Source organism: Mus pahari, chromosome X, assembly GCF_900095145.1.
Source record: "Mus pahari chromosome X, PAHARI_EIJ_v1.1, whole genome shotgun sequence".
Taxonomy (NCBI): Eukaryota; Metazoa; Chordata; class Mammalia; order Rodentia; family Muridae; genus Mus; species Mus pahari.
This window is the reverse complement of record NC_034613.1, coordinates 66,115,579-66,128,199: the sequence shown is the minus strand read 5'-3', so window position 1 is coordinate 66,128,199 and position 12,621 is coordinate 66,115,579.

Below are 12,621 nucleotides of genomic sequence, written 5' to 3'. Positions count from 1 at the left end.
GAAAGAAAGAAAGAAAGAAAGAAAGAAAGAAAGAAAAGAAAGAAAGAAAGAAAGAAAGAAAGAAAGAAAGGGGTAAGTAAGGGTGGGTTTGCGGTGCGGGGGGTAGGTGGGCATCTGACAGCATGGCTTCTCCTTTGGCATGTTTAATTGTGATATTGTTGCAGTTTAAGGTGACACTTTTAAGATAAAATTCTCTCCTGATGAAAAAAAAGAATATTTAATTTTTAGCTAGGTGGTAGTAGTATATGCACTTGGGAGGCAGAGGCAGAGGCAGAGGTAGGTAGATCTCTGAGTTTGAGGCCAACTTGTTCTACAGAGCAAGTTCCAGGACAGGGCTACACAGAGAAACCCTGTCAATACAAAACAAAAATTTATTTATTATAAGATTATTTTCTATTTTTTTTTTACTTTTTTTTTTCAGATTTCCTGAATTGGAATTTTCAGACAAAAGACATCTGAAGTTAGTTGGGTAAGCTGACCCTGGAGTCATGGGAGTGGGTGAGCTGGCCCTGCCCCCTCACTGGCTGTAGCACTCAGGAGAGCAGGCCCTGTGTCTCACCTGGGCAACACAATGGAACTAACTAACCCTGATGGCCAAGGCACAGGTGAGCCAGCTTCGAGGGTGTGTGAGCCAGAGCGCTTACTCAGGCCCTAAAAGGCTGCAGCCCCTGGGAGAATGGGCCCTGTGCCTTGATTTGGCAGCGCAGTGGAGCTGGCTTGAGTTCAGGTGAGCTGGCCAACTCTGAGGGCATGAGAGCAGGTGTGCTGGCCCTGCCTCCTGTCAATGGCAGCATTGAGTGGCCTGGCAGGAGCAGTGCTGGAGGCCTTGCCCTTGTGGGGCAGATGAGGGAGGGCTATCATGCTGAGATCCAGGGCTCTGAGTTGGCCCATGCCAAAATCTATATCATCTATGCCGAATGCATGAAGGGGTCAGTCCTGCTGATCCAAAGCTTCAGGATCTAAATGACACTAGGAGGAGTCCTGATGAGGATCCAATATTGATGGTGCCACAGAAGCCAGAGACCTCAAACCAGACCAATGACTCATTGCAATAAGCATTTGCAAATGAAGATGTGTGGATAGAGGGGCATACTGGGGACACACTGTGATACACTACAGCTTCCACAACGAGATGTTTTTCTAGGCTTTGTTTTGGTGTGTGTGTGTGTGTGTGTGTGTGTGTGTGTGTGTGTGTTTTAGTGGAGGTAGGAGGTTGCAAGAACACAAAGCAGATATGAGGGGACAGGGAGATGAACGGGACTGAGTTACATGATGTGAAACTCATAAGGAGTCAATAAAATATTTTTAAAAAGACATCTGAAATCTTAATTTTTCCCTAAATGTAGAATTGTCTTTCAGATATATTCTTCTATATTACAACTCTACCATCAGGGAACTTAAGTTGTAACTTTCTTACCTTTATCAGCTATACATATTTTAGTTATCTATTTATTATTAATAAGCACAATTATTTAATTTGATTTTAATGTAATTATTTATGTATCTTTCAACTTCCTAGAGTCCACTTTTTTCTTGTATTATCGTACATCATTTAGCTTTCATTTTCTGCATTCATGAAAGCTGTAGTTATATAACTTGTAGTACCCACTTAAGAATCATGTAAATGGGATAACATTTGAAATGTAAATAAAGAAAATATCCAATTAATAAAAAGAATCATGTATTTGGGGGGCCTTGACTTTCCAAATCTTTGCTTTGCTTTACAGAAGGTCATTCTCTGTGTTGTTATTCCAGAGATTTTTGGCCAACCTATGTTTTTAGGTCATTATGTAATATTTATGATTTATTGTGGGAGTTTCAGTTACATTTATGTATATTCATTATTTATTATTATTCATTTATTATACTTCTGATTATTGCGAGGGTTTCCTTTACAGCATGAGCTCCATGATTTCAGGGGTCTTTCTCTTCTTGATAACTATATATTGAATGGTAGGTTTTCTATACAAATTTATGAATTAAATTTCCCATTTCAAGATTATTATTTTATTGAAGGAAATTATTTTTTAATCTAGCTAGTTAATGGCCTGGACATCCTTGGTGTTTTAAATGAATTAGTGGCATAATGAAAATAAGAAATATATAGATTAATTTGATAGTGAAAAAGTATACATTTTATTATCCATATTTTTACATCATGGGCTTGTGCTTTAAGATCAGGTATAGTGACTTATGTGGCTTGTCCCTTGAGACAAAGAACTCACAGGCTACTGCTATGGAGGGAAGGCAAATCCAGGTCCCTCTCCACAAAGAAGATCCATGCTCCTTCCCATAGCTTAGTCAGTATGTCATACAGGAAGGACATGTAAAATAATGTTCTTTCTTATTTCTGCCCTTCCCCATGAGTAGTTCTGCTGCCCGAACTGGCTTTGTGTTGTGGTCCCTATCTACCTAGGTGCCTCCAAGTCAGCTTTCCTGGTAGTAATGTTGTATATTACTGTAGAGCACCCATCCTCTTTGCCCAGTGGACTCCTGTACTCACCACCTATGGGCTAAAACCTGGGGCCAAGTTCCTCTTTCCTGTACTGGCCACCACAGTGCCTCTCTGTGACAGTCCCATGTGCTGTCTCTATCTAGCATAAATGTATGACGAGCTCTAATAATGATGAATGCCAAACATATAATACCTCTTTTAATGCCTGTTGTAATTTTCATTTTTAAAGTATATTACTTTGATGGCTATTCTTGGTTGTCAACTTGTTTACATCTGAAATGAACTAAAATCCAAGTGTTAGGATTTACCTGTGAGGGATTTTTCTTAATTAAACCATTTGAAGTGGAAAGACCCACTGCTATTCTGGATCTTTGAGGTATGAAGACAGACATATGTTTAATCCAGACTTTTTGAGGAGGGAAGATTCCCCTTTAATCTGGACCACACCTTCTGCTGGCAGCCTATATAAAGGAAATGGAATAAGGTAGTTTTCTCTCTCTTTACCTGCTTGCTCTCACTCTTGCTGGCAAGTCTATTCTTTTTCTGGCATTAGAGCCTACTTCTGCAGGATTCTGGCATATACTGAAGACCAACTGAGACATCCAGACTTGTGAACTGAACAACTATTGGACTCTTGAAACTTCTGTTCATAGGCCACCATTGATGGATTAGCACATCATTCTAATAAAGCATGTATGTGTGTGTATATATATATATATATATATATATATATATATATATATATATTGCATACGGTTTACAGATACAACCACATTCATATTTGTCAGACTACTGATAAATTTAAAAGAGCATTTTGTTTTACTGGGCCATGTCCTATTAATGTGAATGAACAGAGATAACAAAGATGAAATGGAGACTTTTGTATGTAAAGAGAGATATGACTTGTCTCCATCAACCTTGCTGTCTGAGAGGTCCATGTAGTGTGCAATAGAGGAGACATGAAATGTTCACTTTCTATTAGAAGAGGTAACAGAATATTGCTGTTAAACAATTTGTTACTTGGTTAATATCTCCACTCTCATCTGCTGATCAAAGTGGGAAGAAATCCAACTTCCAGCTGCCAGGCATCAAAACAACTTGAATAGGATGATTACGTTGACATATTTCCACTCCAGTAGGTAATTTCTGAAGAGAAAATTGAGAGGTCTCATAAATATCCCAGACTGTCAGAGGACTGATTATCCTCATGCAGCAGTGCAGAAGAGCATCATCACTTTACTCAAAATTTGCTTGGACCAGGGTCTCAAGAAAGGTGATTTCTTTCAAGAGCAGTGATTTCTTTGGAGTTAAACGACTATTTCACAGGGGCTGCATATCAGATACTTACATTGCAATTCAGGAGAGGGATTCTAATCCCATTACAGATGTTTATAAGCCACGATGGGTTGCTGGGGAATTGAACTCAGGACTTTGGGAAGAATACACAAGTGCTCTTAACTGCAGAGCCATCTCTTAAACAACCCTTTCACAGGAGTCACATATCAGATATCCTGCAGATCAGATATTTACATTATGACTCATAACAGTAGCAAAATTACAGTTATGAAACAGCAATATAAAAAAATTTATGGTTGGGGGTCACTACTACATGAAAAATTGTATTAAAGTGTCTAAGCATTAGGAAAGTTGAGAACCACTGGTTTAGGGCAAATTATACTCTTAACTGTTCTGGCAGTTATAAATACATGTTTAAGTTTTATAATATAAAATTCTGATTGTAATAATAAATTCATTGTTCATTTTTTTTTTCATTTGTGGGCTTTTTTTTGAGACAGGGTTTCTCTGTGTAACAGGCCCAGCTCTCCTGGAACTCTGTAGACCAGGCTGGCTTTGGACTCTCAGAGATCCACTTTCTTCTGCCTCCCAAGTGCTGGGATTAAAGATGTGTGCCACCACACCCGGCTGTGATAAAAAATTTATAGTATGGCATTATTGCAGAATTATTTTCAATACTAGAATACTCAATAACTTCATTTAAGTCAATGAAATATTTTATTTTCGTAGCAATTATTAAAGCACAGGATTCTTATTATAGCAATTGTATTCTTTTTTTAAAAAAAAAAGATTTGTTTATTTATTTTATGTAAGTACACTGCAGCTGTCTTCAGACACCCCAGAAGAGGACATCAGATCTCATTATGGATGGTTGCGAGGCACCATGTGGTTGCTGGGATTTGAACTCAAGACCTTCGGAAAAGCAGTCAGTGCTCTTAACCTCTGAGCCATCTCTTCAATCCCAATTAATGTATTCTTTAATACCATTTTTCAGAGTCTAAAGCAATATGTGGCTTTCTTGCACTAATTACAAATAGAGTCATTATTATTTTAACAGCCAGTACCTATGAAAATGGCTCCTTAACAGAACATCAGTGTTTTGATCACCATTTTGTAAAAGGGCCTATCTAGGGAGCCTTATATGTAGACAGAATGTGTATCATACCACGGTTGTTTTAGGAATGTATTTGTAAATATCTGTCTGTTTAATAATATAAAATGATACACATTTAATTATTTGCCATTTTGAGTTGACATGGCACTAATATAACATTTGATTTGCCACACTGGTTTAATTGATATTCCCATTTAATCACTGGCTTTTAGTCTTTCCTCCAGACTATAAATAACTATAGTCCAATTTACTCTTACAAATGCTTATTAAAAACAAACTGTGTATCACATACTAATTTGATATTGGGTTTTTAGATGAATGAGTCATGGTAAAATGTTTAAAGGTAACATTCAGTATGATTGATAGTATAGTACAAAACAAGAGTAGAGTAGTGCAACAAAAAAATGGTTACACTGACATGGAAAGATGCAGTGAAACAATGCTTCGTATGAAGCCATCCACATTGAAGTCACGTTTACCAAGAATCTCAGAAGGTACAAAGCAGCTATTTATAAATAATAATTTTAAAAGTCCCTCCCCCGCCCCCACAATGGGCAGAGACAGCTTTTGGTGGCATTGTTCTTAGGCAGGGGCAGAGCAGATGGCAGTCCTTTGTTCATCCTAGCTTGATGCCTGGCATGATGACCAAAATGTCTTATGCCTAGGATTCAAAAAATCAACTCAAATCAAATTCAGGTAGTACAGAACAGGAGTAAGACAAAGTCCTGCGGACTGTCATGCCATGCCACCCACAGACTTGCCCTCTGGCTCACAGAACAGGTGTGCCATAGATAACTGCTTGCCACCATGCCAAGAAACAGGATGAAGGATGTCATCTAGGGGCCTGTGGCATGGCCAGCCTGAAGCAGGAGCCACCACATTGTATGAGTATATGCTGGACAGATTGGAAAGAAAAAGAAATGGAGTGGCTTGATTATTATGAAGAGACATGGAACTGGAGACCCAAGGGTGGAGTATTGTGAGTAGCCACCCTGCCTCCTACCTGGTGCCATGTTAAAGTCCCAGCCTAAGCTGCCACTGGGTCATGCTCAGGGCCATGTCTGAGTCCGTGGCTACACAGTAACAGGGATCGTGTCAACGTCTGTGGCTCATATTACCACTAGAGAACATGGGGATGTTACTGGTCGAGGCAACTGTCCAAGGGACAATGTGGATGTCCGGGGCTTGTGGGGAACTTGCCCTGCCCCTCACTGGCTGCTACACTCTGGAAAATTGGCCCCCACCCCACACACGCAGCAGCATTCTGGGAAAACTTGCCCTATGCTTTGCCCGGGGAACACTGTAAAGCTGGCCCTGATAGTCAAGGTGAGCCAGTCTTGAGGGTGTGAGAGCAGAAGCGCTGTCCCAGCCACACTCAGGAAGCACTTGGGAGAGTGGACCCCACAACCCCCCACCCCCCCCGCACCTAACTGAAGTGGAGCTGACTCTGGGGGCCTGGGTTAGGATTAGCCAACTCAGAGGGCATGAGCGCAGGAGAGCTGTAGATGGCAGCATTGAGTGGCCCTGAAGGAGCAGTGCTAAAGAGCTCTCCCTGGTGGTTTGAATAAGGGGGAGCCAGTGGGCTGACCAGTTCAACTGTTGTCCAGGCCCAGATCTAGGGCATTGAGTTGGCCCACCCAAAATCTATATCATCTGCAAGTGGTTGAGAAAGGGCGATTTCTGCTGATCAAAGCTGCAGGATCTCCAACACATGGCAAAACAGAATAAACTGGGAGGAGTCCCAGTGAGGATCCAATGTTGATGGTGTTACAGAAGACAGAGATCTTGAACCAGACCAAAGACTCATTGCAATGAACATTTGCAAGTGAAGATGTATGGATAGAGGGATATACTACAGCTTCCACAATAAGATGTTTTCTATTCTTTGGTGGTTTTTAAATGTTCTTTGTTTGTGTGTTTTTATGGGGGGTGTTTGCAAGGGCAAAGAGTAGATGTGAAGGAATGGGAGATGATCGGGACTAGGGTGCATGATGTGAACCTCACAAAGAATCAATTAAAAGCAAAAGAAAAGAAAAAGAAAATAGGTCCTCATAATTCTGGCTTTTACTTTTTTCTTTTACATGTTTATGGAAATAGATTTTTTTCATACAATAAATAAATAGGGTTTCCTCTCCTTCAACTCCTCCAACATCTACCCTAACCCCCCACCCCAACCCAAATCCACACTCTTTTTTCTTTCTCTGATTAGAATACAAACAGACATCTGAAAACATATATAATGTATAAAACAACAACAAGCAAACCAGAATATGACAAAGCAAACAAACTACCAGGAAAGAAAAAGCCAAAGAAACAAAGAAAAAACATAAGAAACACATATGGACACAGGGACCCACAGAGAAATTCCATAAAAACACAACACTGGAAAGAAAAAAAAAGTAATTAGCCATCTGCTTCTGGTCATGTGACCTACCCTTAAGAGTGGTTTGTTTCCATAGTGAGACTCCTATGGAAAAAAACAAACTAAAGTTTCCATTTGCAAGTGGTTATCAATTGGAGATAGCTTCTGGGTTAGAGATGAGAGCTTGTGTCCACTTCCTTTCTCAGCTCTAAGCCCTTATCTTCACATGTTGTTGCAACCTCTGTGAGTTCAGACATGCATCAGCCCTGCTACTTTATGGCAGCCTTGCTTCCTTGGTGTTCTCCTTGCCCCCTAGCATTTACAATCTTCCTGTCCCCACTTCTGCAGTGTTCCCTGAGCCCTAAAGGGAGGGATCTGATGGAGCTCTTTCACTCTCTGAATACTATATCTGTGAATCTCTCTTTTTGGATTATATTTATGGATTTAGGTATGTTGAATCATCCCAGCATCTCTAGGATGAGGCCTACTTGATTATGGTGGATGATCATTTTGATGTGTTCTTGGATTCAGTTTGCAAGTATTTTATTGAGTATTTTTGCATCTATTTTCATGAGGAAAATTGGTCTGTAATTTTCTTTCTTGAGTCTTTATGTGGTTTGGATATCACAGTAACTATGGCCTCATAAAATGAATTGGGCAATGTTCCTTCTGTTTTCATTTTCTGGAAACATTTGAGAAGTATTGACATTAACTCTTCTTGGAAAGTCTGGTAGAATTCTACTCCAATACTACCTGGTCCTGAGCTTTTTTGGTTGGAAGTCTTTAAAGGACTGTTTCTATTTCACTTGGGCTTATGGTGCAGTTTAAATTGCTTATATGATCTTGATTTCATTTTGGTAGGTGGTACCCATCAAGAAAATTATCCATTGCTTTTAGGTTTTCCAATTTGGTGAAGTACAGGTTTTTTTTAAAGTGTATCTTTATGATTCCATGGATTTTCTCAGTGTCTTGTTTTTATGTCCCTCTGTTCATATCTATTAGGTCTTGAAATTCATAAAGTCACACTGTGAGACAGATCTCATGAAGTATGTGTGGTGAGAGTGGGGGAAGGATATAGAAGTTACATCTGGGTGGAAGTGGAGGGAAAAGGGGAAGAGGAAAGAGGAATGGGGCCTTTTATTATGGGATGTATCCCATGCCCAATAGGATGATATGTGACAAAGGCAACAGTGGGAATGTGTTGCCTCTTGGCAGCTAGTGATGGTGCGTTCTATTGTTGCTAGGCTCTTCAGGCTGGCCATGGAGATGTCTGTTAACAATATCAATCTTACTGATTTCCTCAAATGCCCAACTCTCTTTTCTTTTTCTTTTCCTTCTTGTTTCTATTTTATTTATTTTTGCCCTGAGTTTAATTATTTCTTGCTGTCTATTCCTTTGACATGTTATTTCCTCTTTTTGCTCTAAAACTTTCAGGGGTGCCATTGTTAATCTGAGATCTCTACAATTTTTTCCTGTATGTCCTTAGTGGTGTGAACATGCCTCTCAGAACCACCTATATTGTGTTTCACGAGTTTGAATATGCTGCGTTCTCATTTTTATTCAATTATTAAAAGTTTTTCACTTCCTTCTTAATTTGTCTTGACTCATTTTTTTATTCGGTAGTGAGTAGTTTAGTATTCATGAGTTTGTACTCTTTCTGTTGTTTCTGCTGTCGTTATCCAGCTTTAATATGTGGTGCTCAGATAGGATGCAGGGTGTTATTGCATTTTCTTCTATCTATTTCAATGAAAAATGGATGCAGTAAAGAAACCAAAATAGCTGCTCTGTGGGTGAAAGGGGAAAAGTTTATTCTAAACTACCAACATTCTGTCTTCCAGGAAAGCAGAAAGCATGGGGTGGGGGCGGGGGTAGTGCATCTCCAGGATTATATGAGAATGAGTACTTAGGAGGAAGCTAGGGTAGGGGCTTGTGACTAAAGACTGAGGATGCTTAGAGGCTAACAACCACCTTGACATGTTAATTGGCACCACAATAATATGTCAGTTGAGGAGCTATATGTCCCTTTTGCCAGAGATAAGGAGAATAATGTTTTTAGTAAGTAGAAACTTCCTTCAAGTTCCCAGGGGAATGCTGGCTTTAGGAATTTCTTGGGGGATGTCACTTTCCAGCCTTTGGTTGGTGGTGAAAAGGGATGATGTAGTCTCTTCTGTGACTACTTCCTGCTGAACTGGAGTGAAGTTGTCAGGGCCCAGTAAAGCTGGAATGCCAGTCAAGAGGCTGAGAAGAGAGTCAGGAAATGACCAGAAACATCTGCTTTCTTGCTCACTGCCCAGGTTCTGCAGGGCTATCTGGGTCTAGCAAAGTACAGGCTCCTTTGAAGTAGTTTGGAATGCTGCTTCAAAGCAAGGCTCAGGCTGGTGAGCTAAGGTAAGAGGGCCAGGGAGAAATTCTGTCAGGAGTGTCTATTTACTGACCATCAGGTAATTTTGCTAGTTTGTTTCCTGAAAGAACCTGAAAAGACAGCGAACAATGACTATTACAAGAAATATGGAAATCAGTGGCCCAAGCAAGTATAGAAGCCAGGGACACAAGGAAGATCAAAATGAGAGTTCTGCAAACGAGAAGGTTCCTGGGGGCTATAGATTCCTTTCCAGCTTGTATAAGTCTCTAATCCTTTCTTCCACCTGGACAGACTGGTTTACATAGTAGCAGCATTCTTCTTTGATGATCTCCCCTTTCAGCAGTTAGCAAGTTGAGGGCCAGAGAAGTGAGCTGGTTTTGGAGTAATTGTAAAACTAGGGTTGGTTCCTGGAAGGTATCTGCTAGCTGGGTAGGTACCTGCTGAGGTAGGTAAGACTATGATCCAAGTTGCCTGCCACCAAACCTGTAGCAGTCATTGGGACTGCCAGACTAATTCCAATTATGACAGGGAGGGCTATGACTGGTCAGTACTTGTGTAAAACTTGCAGGAGAATATAGAGTTCCCCTTCCATGTATACGTGACTTGGGGAAGTAATAGAGTGGAGAAACAGGGACCATGTGTGAATTTGTCTATACACTGGTAAAGCTTGAGCTGGCACCAAAAGAGGGTTCCTTCCCTGAAATTGCTATATTAACATGTGCTGAAGCGGAGCAAGACTGAGCAGGGTTATTGAAAAGGCAGTCACCTGATGTGCCCAGAGAGTAGAGGTACTGGAGGTGATGTGAGAAAGGACTTAGTTTGAGGGTTATAGAACATAGAGTTTAGAGTTACATGCATGAGAGGGATAGCTGACACCAGGGACTGCTGCAATGGAGCACAAAGGAAGCGTGAGGTTACATTAAAGGCCCCACTGTTACTGCCTTAGATGTGGAGGCAACTTAGGGATTCATTCAGAACCCAGTCTTCCAAAAGGCTGGGTTAAGAGAGGTCACACACAGCCTGGACTGTAGGATGATTTCACATGCTCCCTCGAGAGATCTAAAAATTACCACTCCTCTATGAGAAGGGCTAGCCCCTGCCATATAGCTGTAGATCTGCCCCACAACCCTTGAACCCGTTTTTTATCCCAGGGTTTCTGAGTGGTAAGGCACCTGAAGTGAGCCCACAGCAGAGTTGTTGTGATTGTATGCCCTGTCCTGGTTCAGAACAATGGTACTTCCAGTTCCAGTACTGGCATCTACCCAAGGAGGGATCCTCAGTGCAGGCCAGGCTTGTTTGGTGTTGGAGAAGATAAAAGTGCTTGGGGTTGTCACATAGATTGAAGCTGGGTTGTTCCTTTCTGCAACTGTGCAAACTGGCTGCTTGGGGGTTAAAAGTTAGAGAGATATCTGAGCAGTAGTGAGAGTATGGACAGAAGGGAGAAACAAGGAGTCTATCATTTGAGGTGGCACGTTCCAGACTTGTCTGGGTTCTGCTGTGTGGGAGGCTGGGAGAACAAAGAAAGCCCTCAGAAGGAGGATGAGAAAGGAGTCCTTTGGAAGAACAATCACTGTTCTTAACCACTGAGCCATCTTTCCAGTCCTAAGTTGGTTAATTTTATCATGGAGCTCACTTCTATCCTTTACCAATTTATCCAGAGATGCTAAGAGCAATCAATCAACAGCCTCATCTTTCCCTAATTACCCCAAACCTGTCAAGAGTTTCAGATACAGGGTCACTAAATGCATTGCCACCCACACTTAGCGAATCAGGATAATCAAATAATGCATTCATCTCCTTAAGATTATAATATAGTTCAGACTACTATACTTTTCAATACTTTCTAAGTTCCCAGTAGATGGAATGGCTGGAAAGGCTTTGATAACTGTAGGTATTGGAAAATTGAAAAGCCTATTTCAGACAAAAGATAAATTCTTATACTTTTGTTGTTCTAGAACCACTTCTGGTACCCAAATCTGTAGTAGTGTCATAAGTGCTGCAGTAGAGAGAGAAGCTCACCAAGGTGCTAAGCCTTCGTTTCTGAAAGGAGCAGAGTTCAGCCTTGTTGGAAAAGACTGATGCCCGGCTAGGTCACTCCAGTTACTTCAAACATTGGGGCTGGAAAAGTTTCTAACTATCAAAATTATCTTGCTCTTGCTGTCCATGAGAGCAGACAACCCATATAAATCTCAGTTCCTTTTGATCATATCTATCCATAAACAAAAGTAAGAAGTCCAGTTTTTCCAAGAGTGTCTTAGGACCAAGGGAGGTGTAGTACATGTTCTCACGTAGCACCAAGTGCAGATTCTTTAAAGAGAAAACACCTCTTCAAGGCTCAAACAGTCTCAAAACAATTTTGCAGATTCCCCTGATTTACCCAAATATAGCAAAGGCTTTGCTGAAACATTTTACTCAGAGCTAGACACAAAGGATTTACTATACATTTCCCCTAAGGCCAGACATAAAGGCTTTACTATATAACATATCACTACACTGCAGTCCAGCTAAACCAACAATGACTGGCTGTGACTGAAAAGTCCAAGAAAAAAGTAGTTTCTTAGTCCACAAGGCTGGATGTCTCAGTTTGTCTTCAATATAGAATTCCAAAGAAGTAGGCTTCAGTATCAGTGAAGAAATGGGTATGCTAGCAAGGCCAGGGCAAGCAAGCAAAGGGGAAAAGCCTTTCCCCCCATGTCTTTAATAGACTCAGCAGAAGGTGTGGCCCAGATTGAAGGTGTGTCTCCTTCACCACTTCAAATCAAGCAAAAATGATCTCTCACAGCTGTGTCCCCCATTTGTAGATTGTAGTTCGTTGTAGATGTAGTTAAGTTGACAACCAAGAATAGCCATCAACTGTTTGAGAAGAAGTCGGAGGTATCATTACTGGTATCATCTCTAGAATGCCTTCTTTTTCTTCAGCTAGACTAGTAAACACTAACTCTATGACATAAGCCATTTAAAAGACTGATTTTTCTTGAGTTTCATGTGGTCTGTGAATTTTATCTTGGGTATTCCAAGCTTCTGGGCTAATA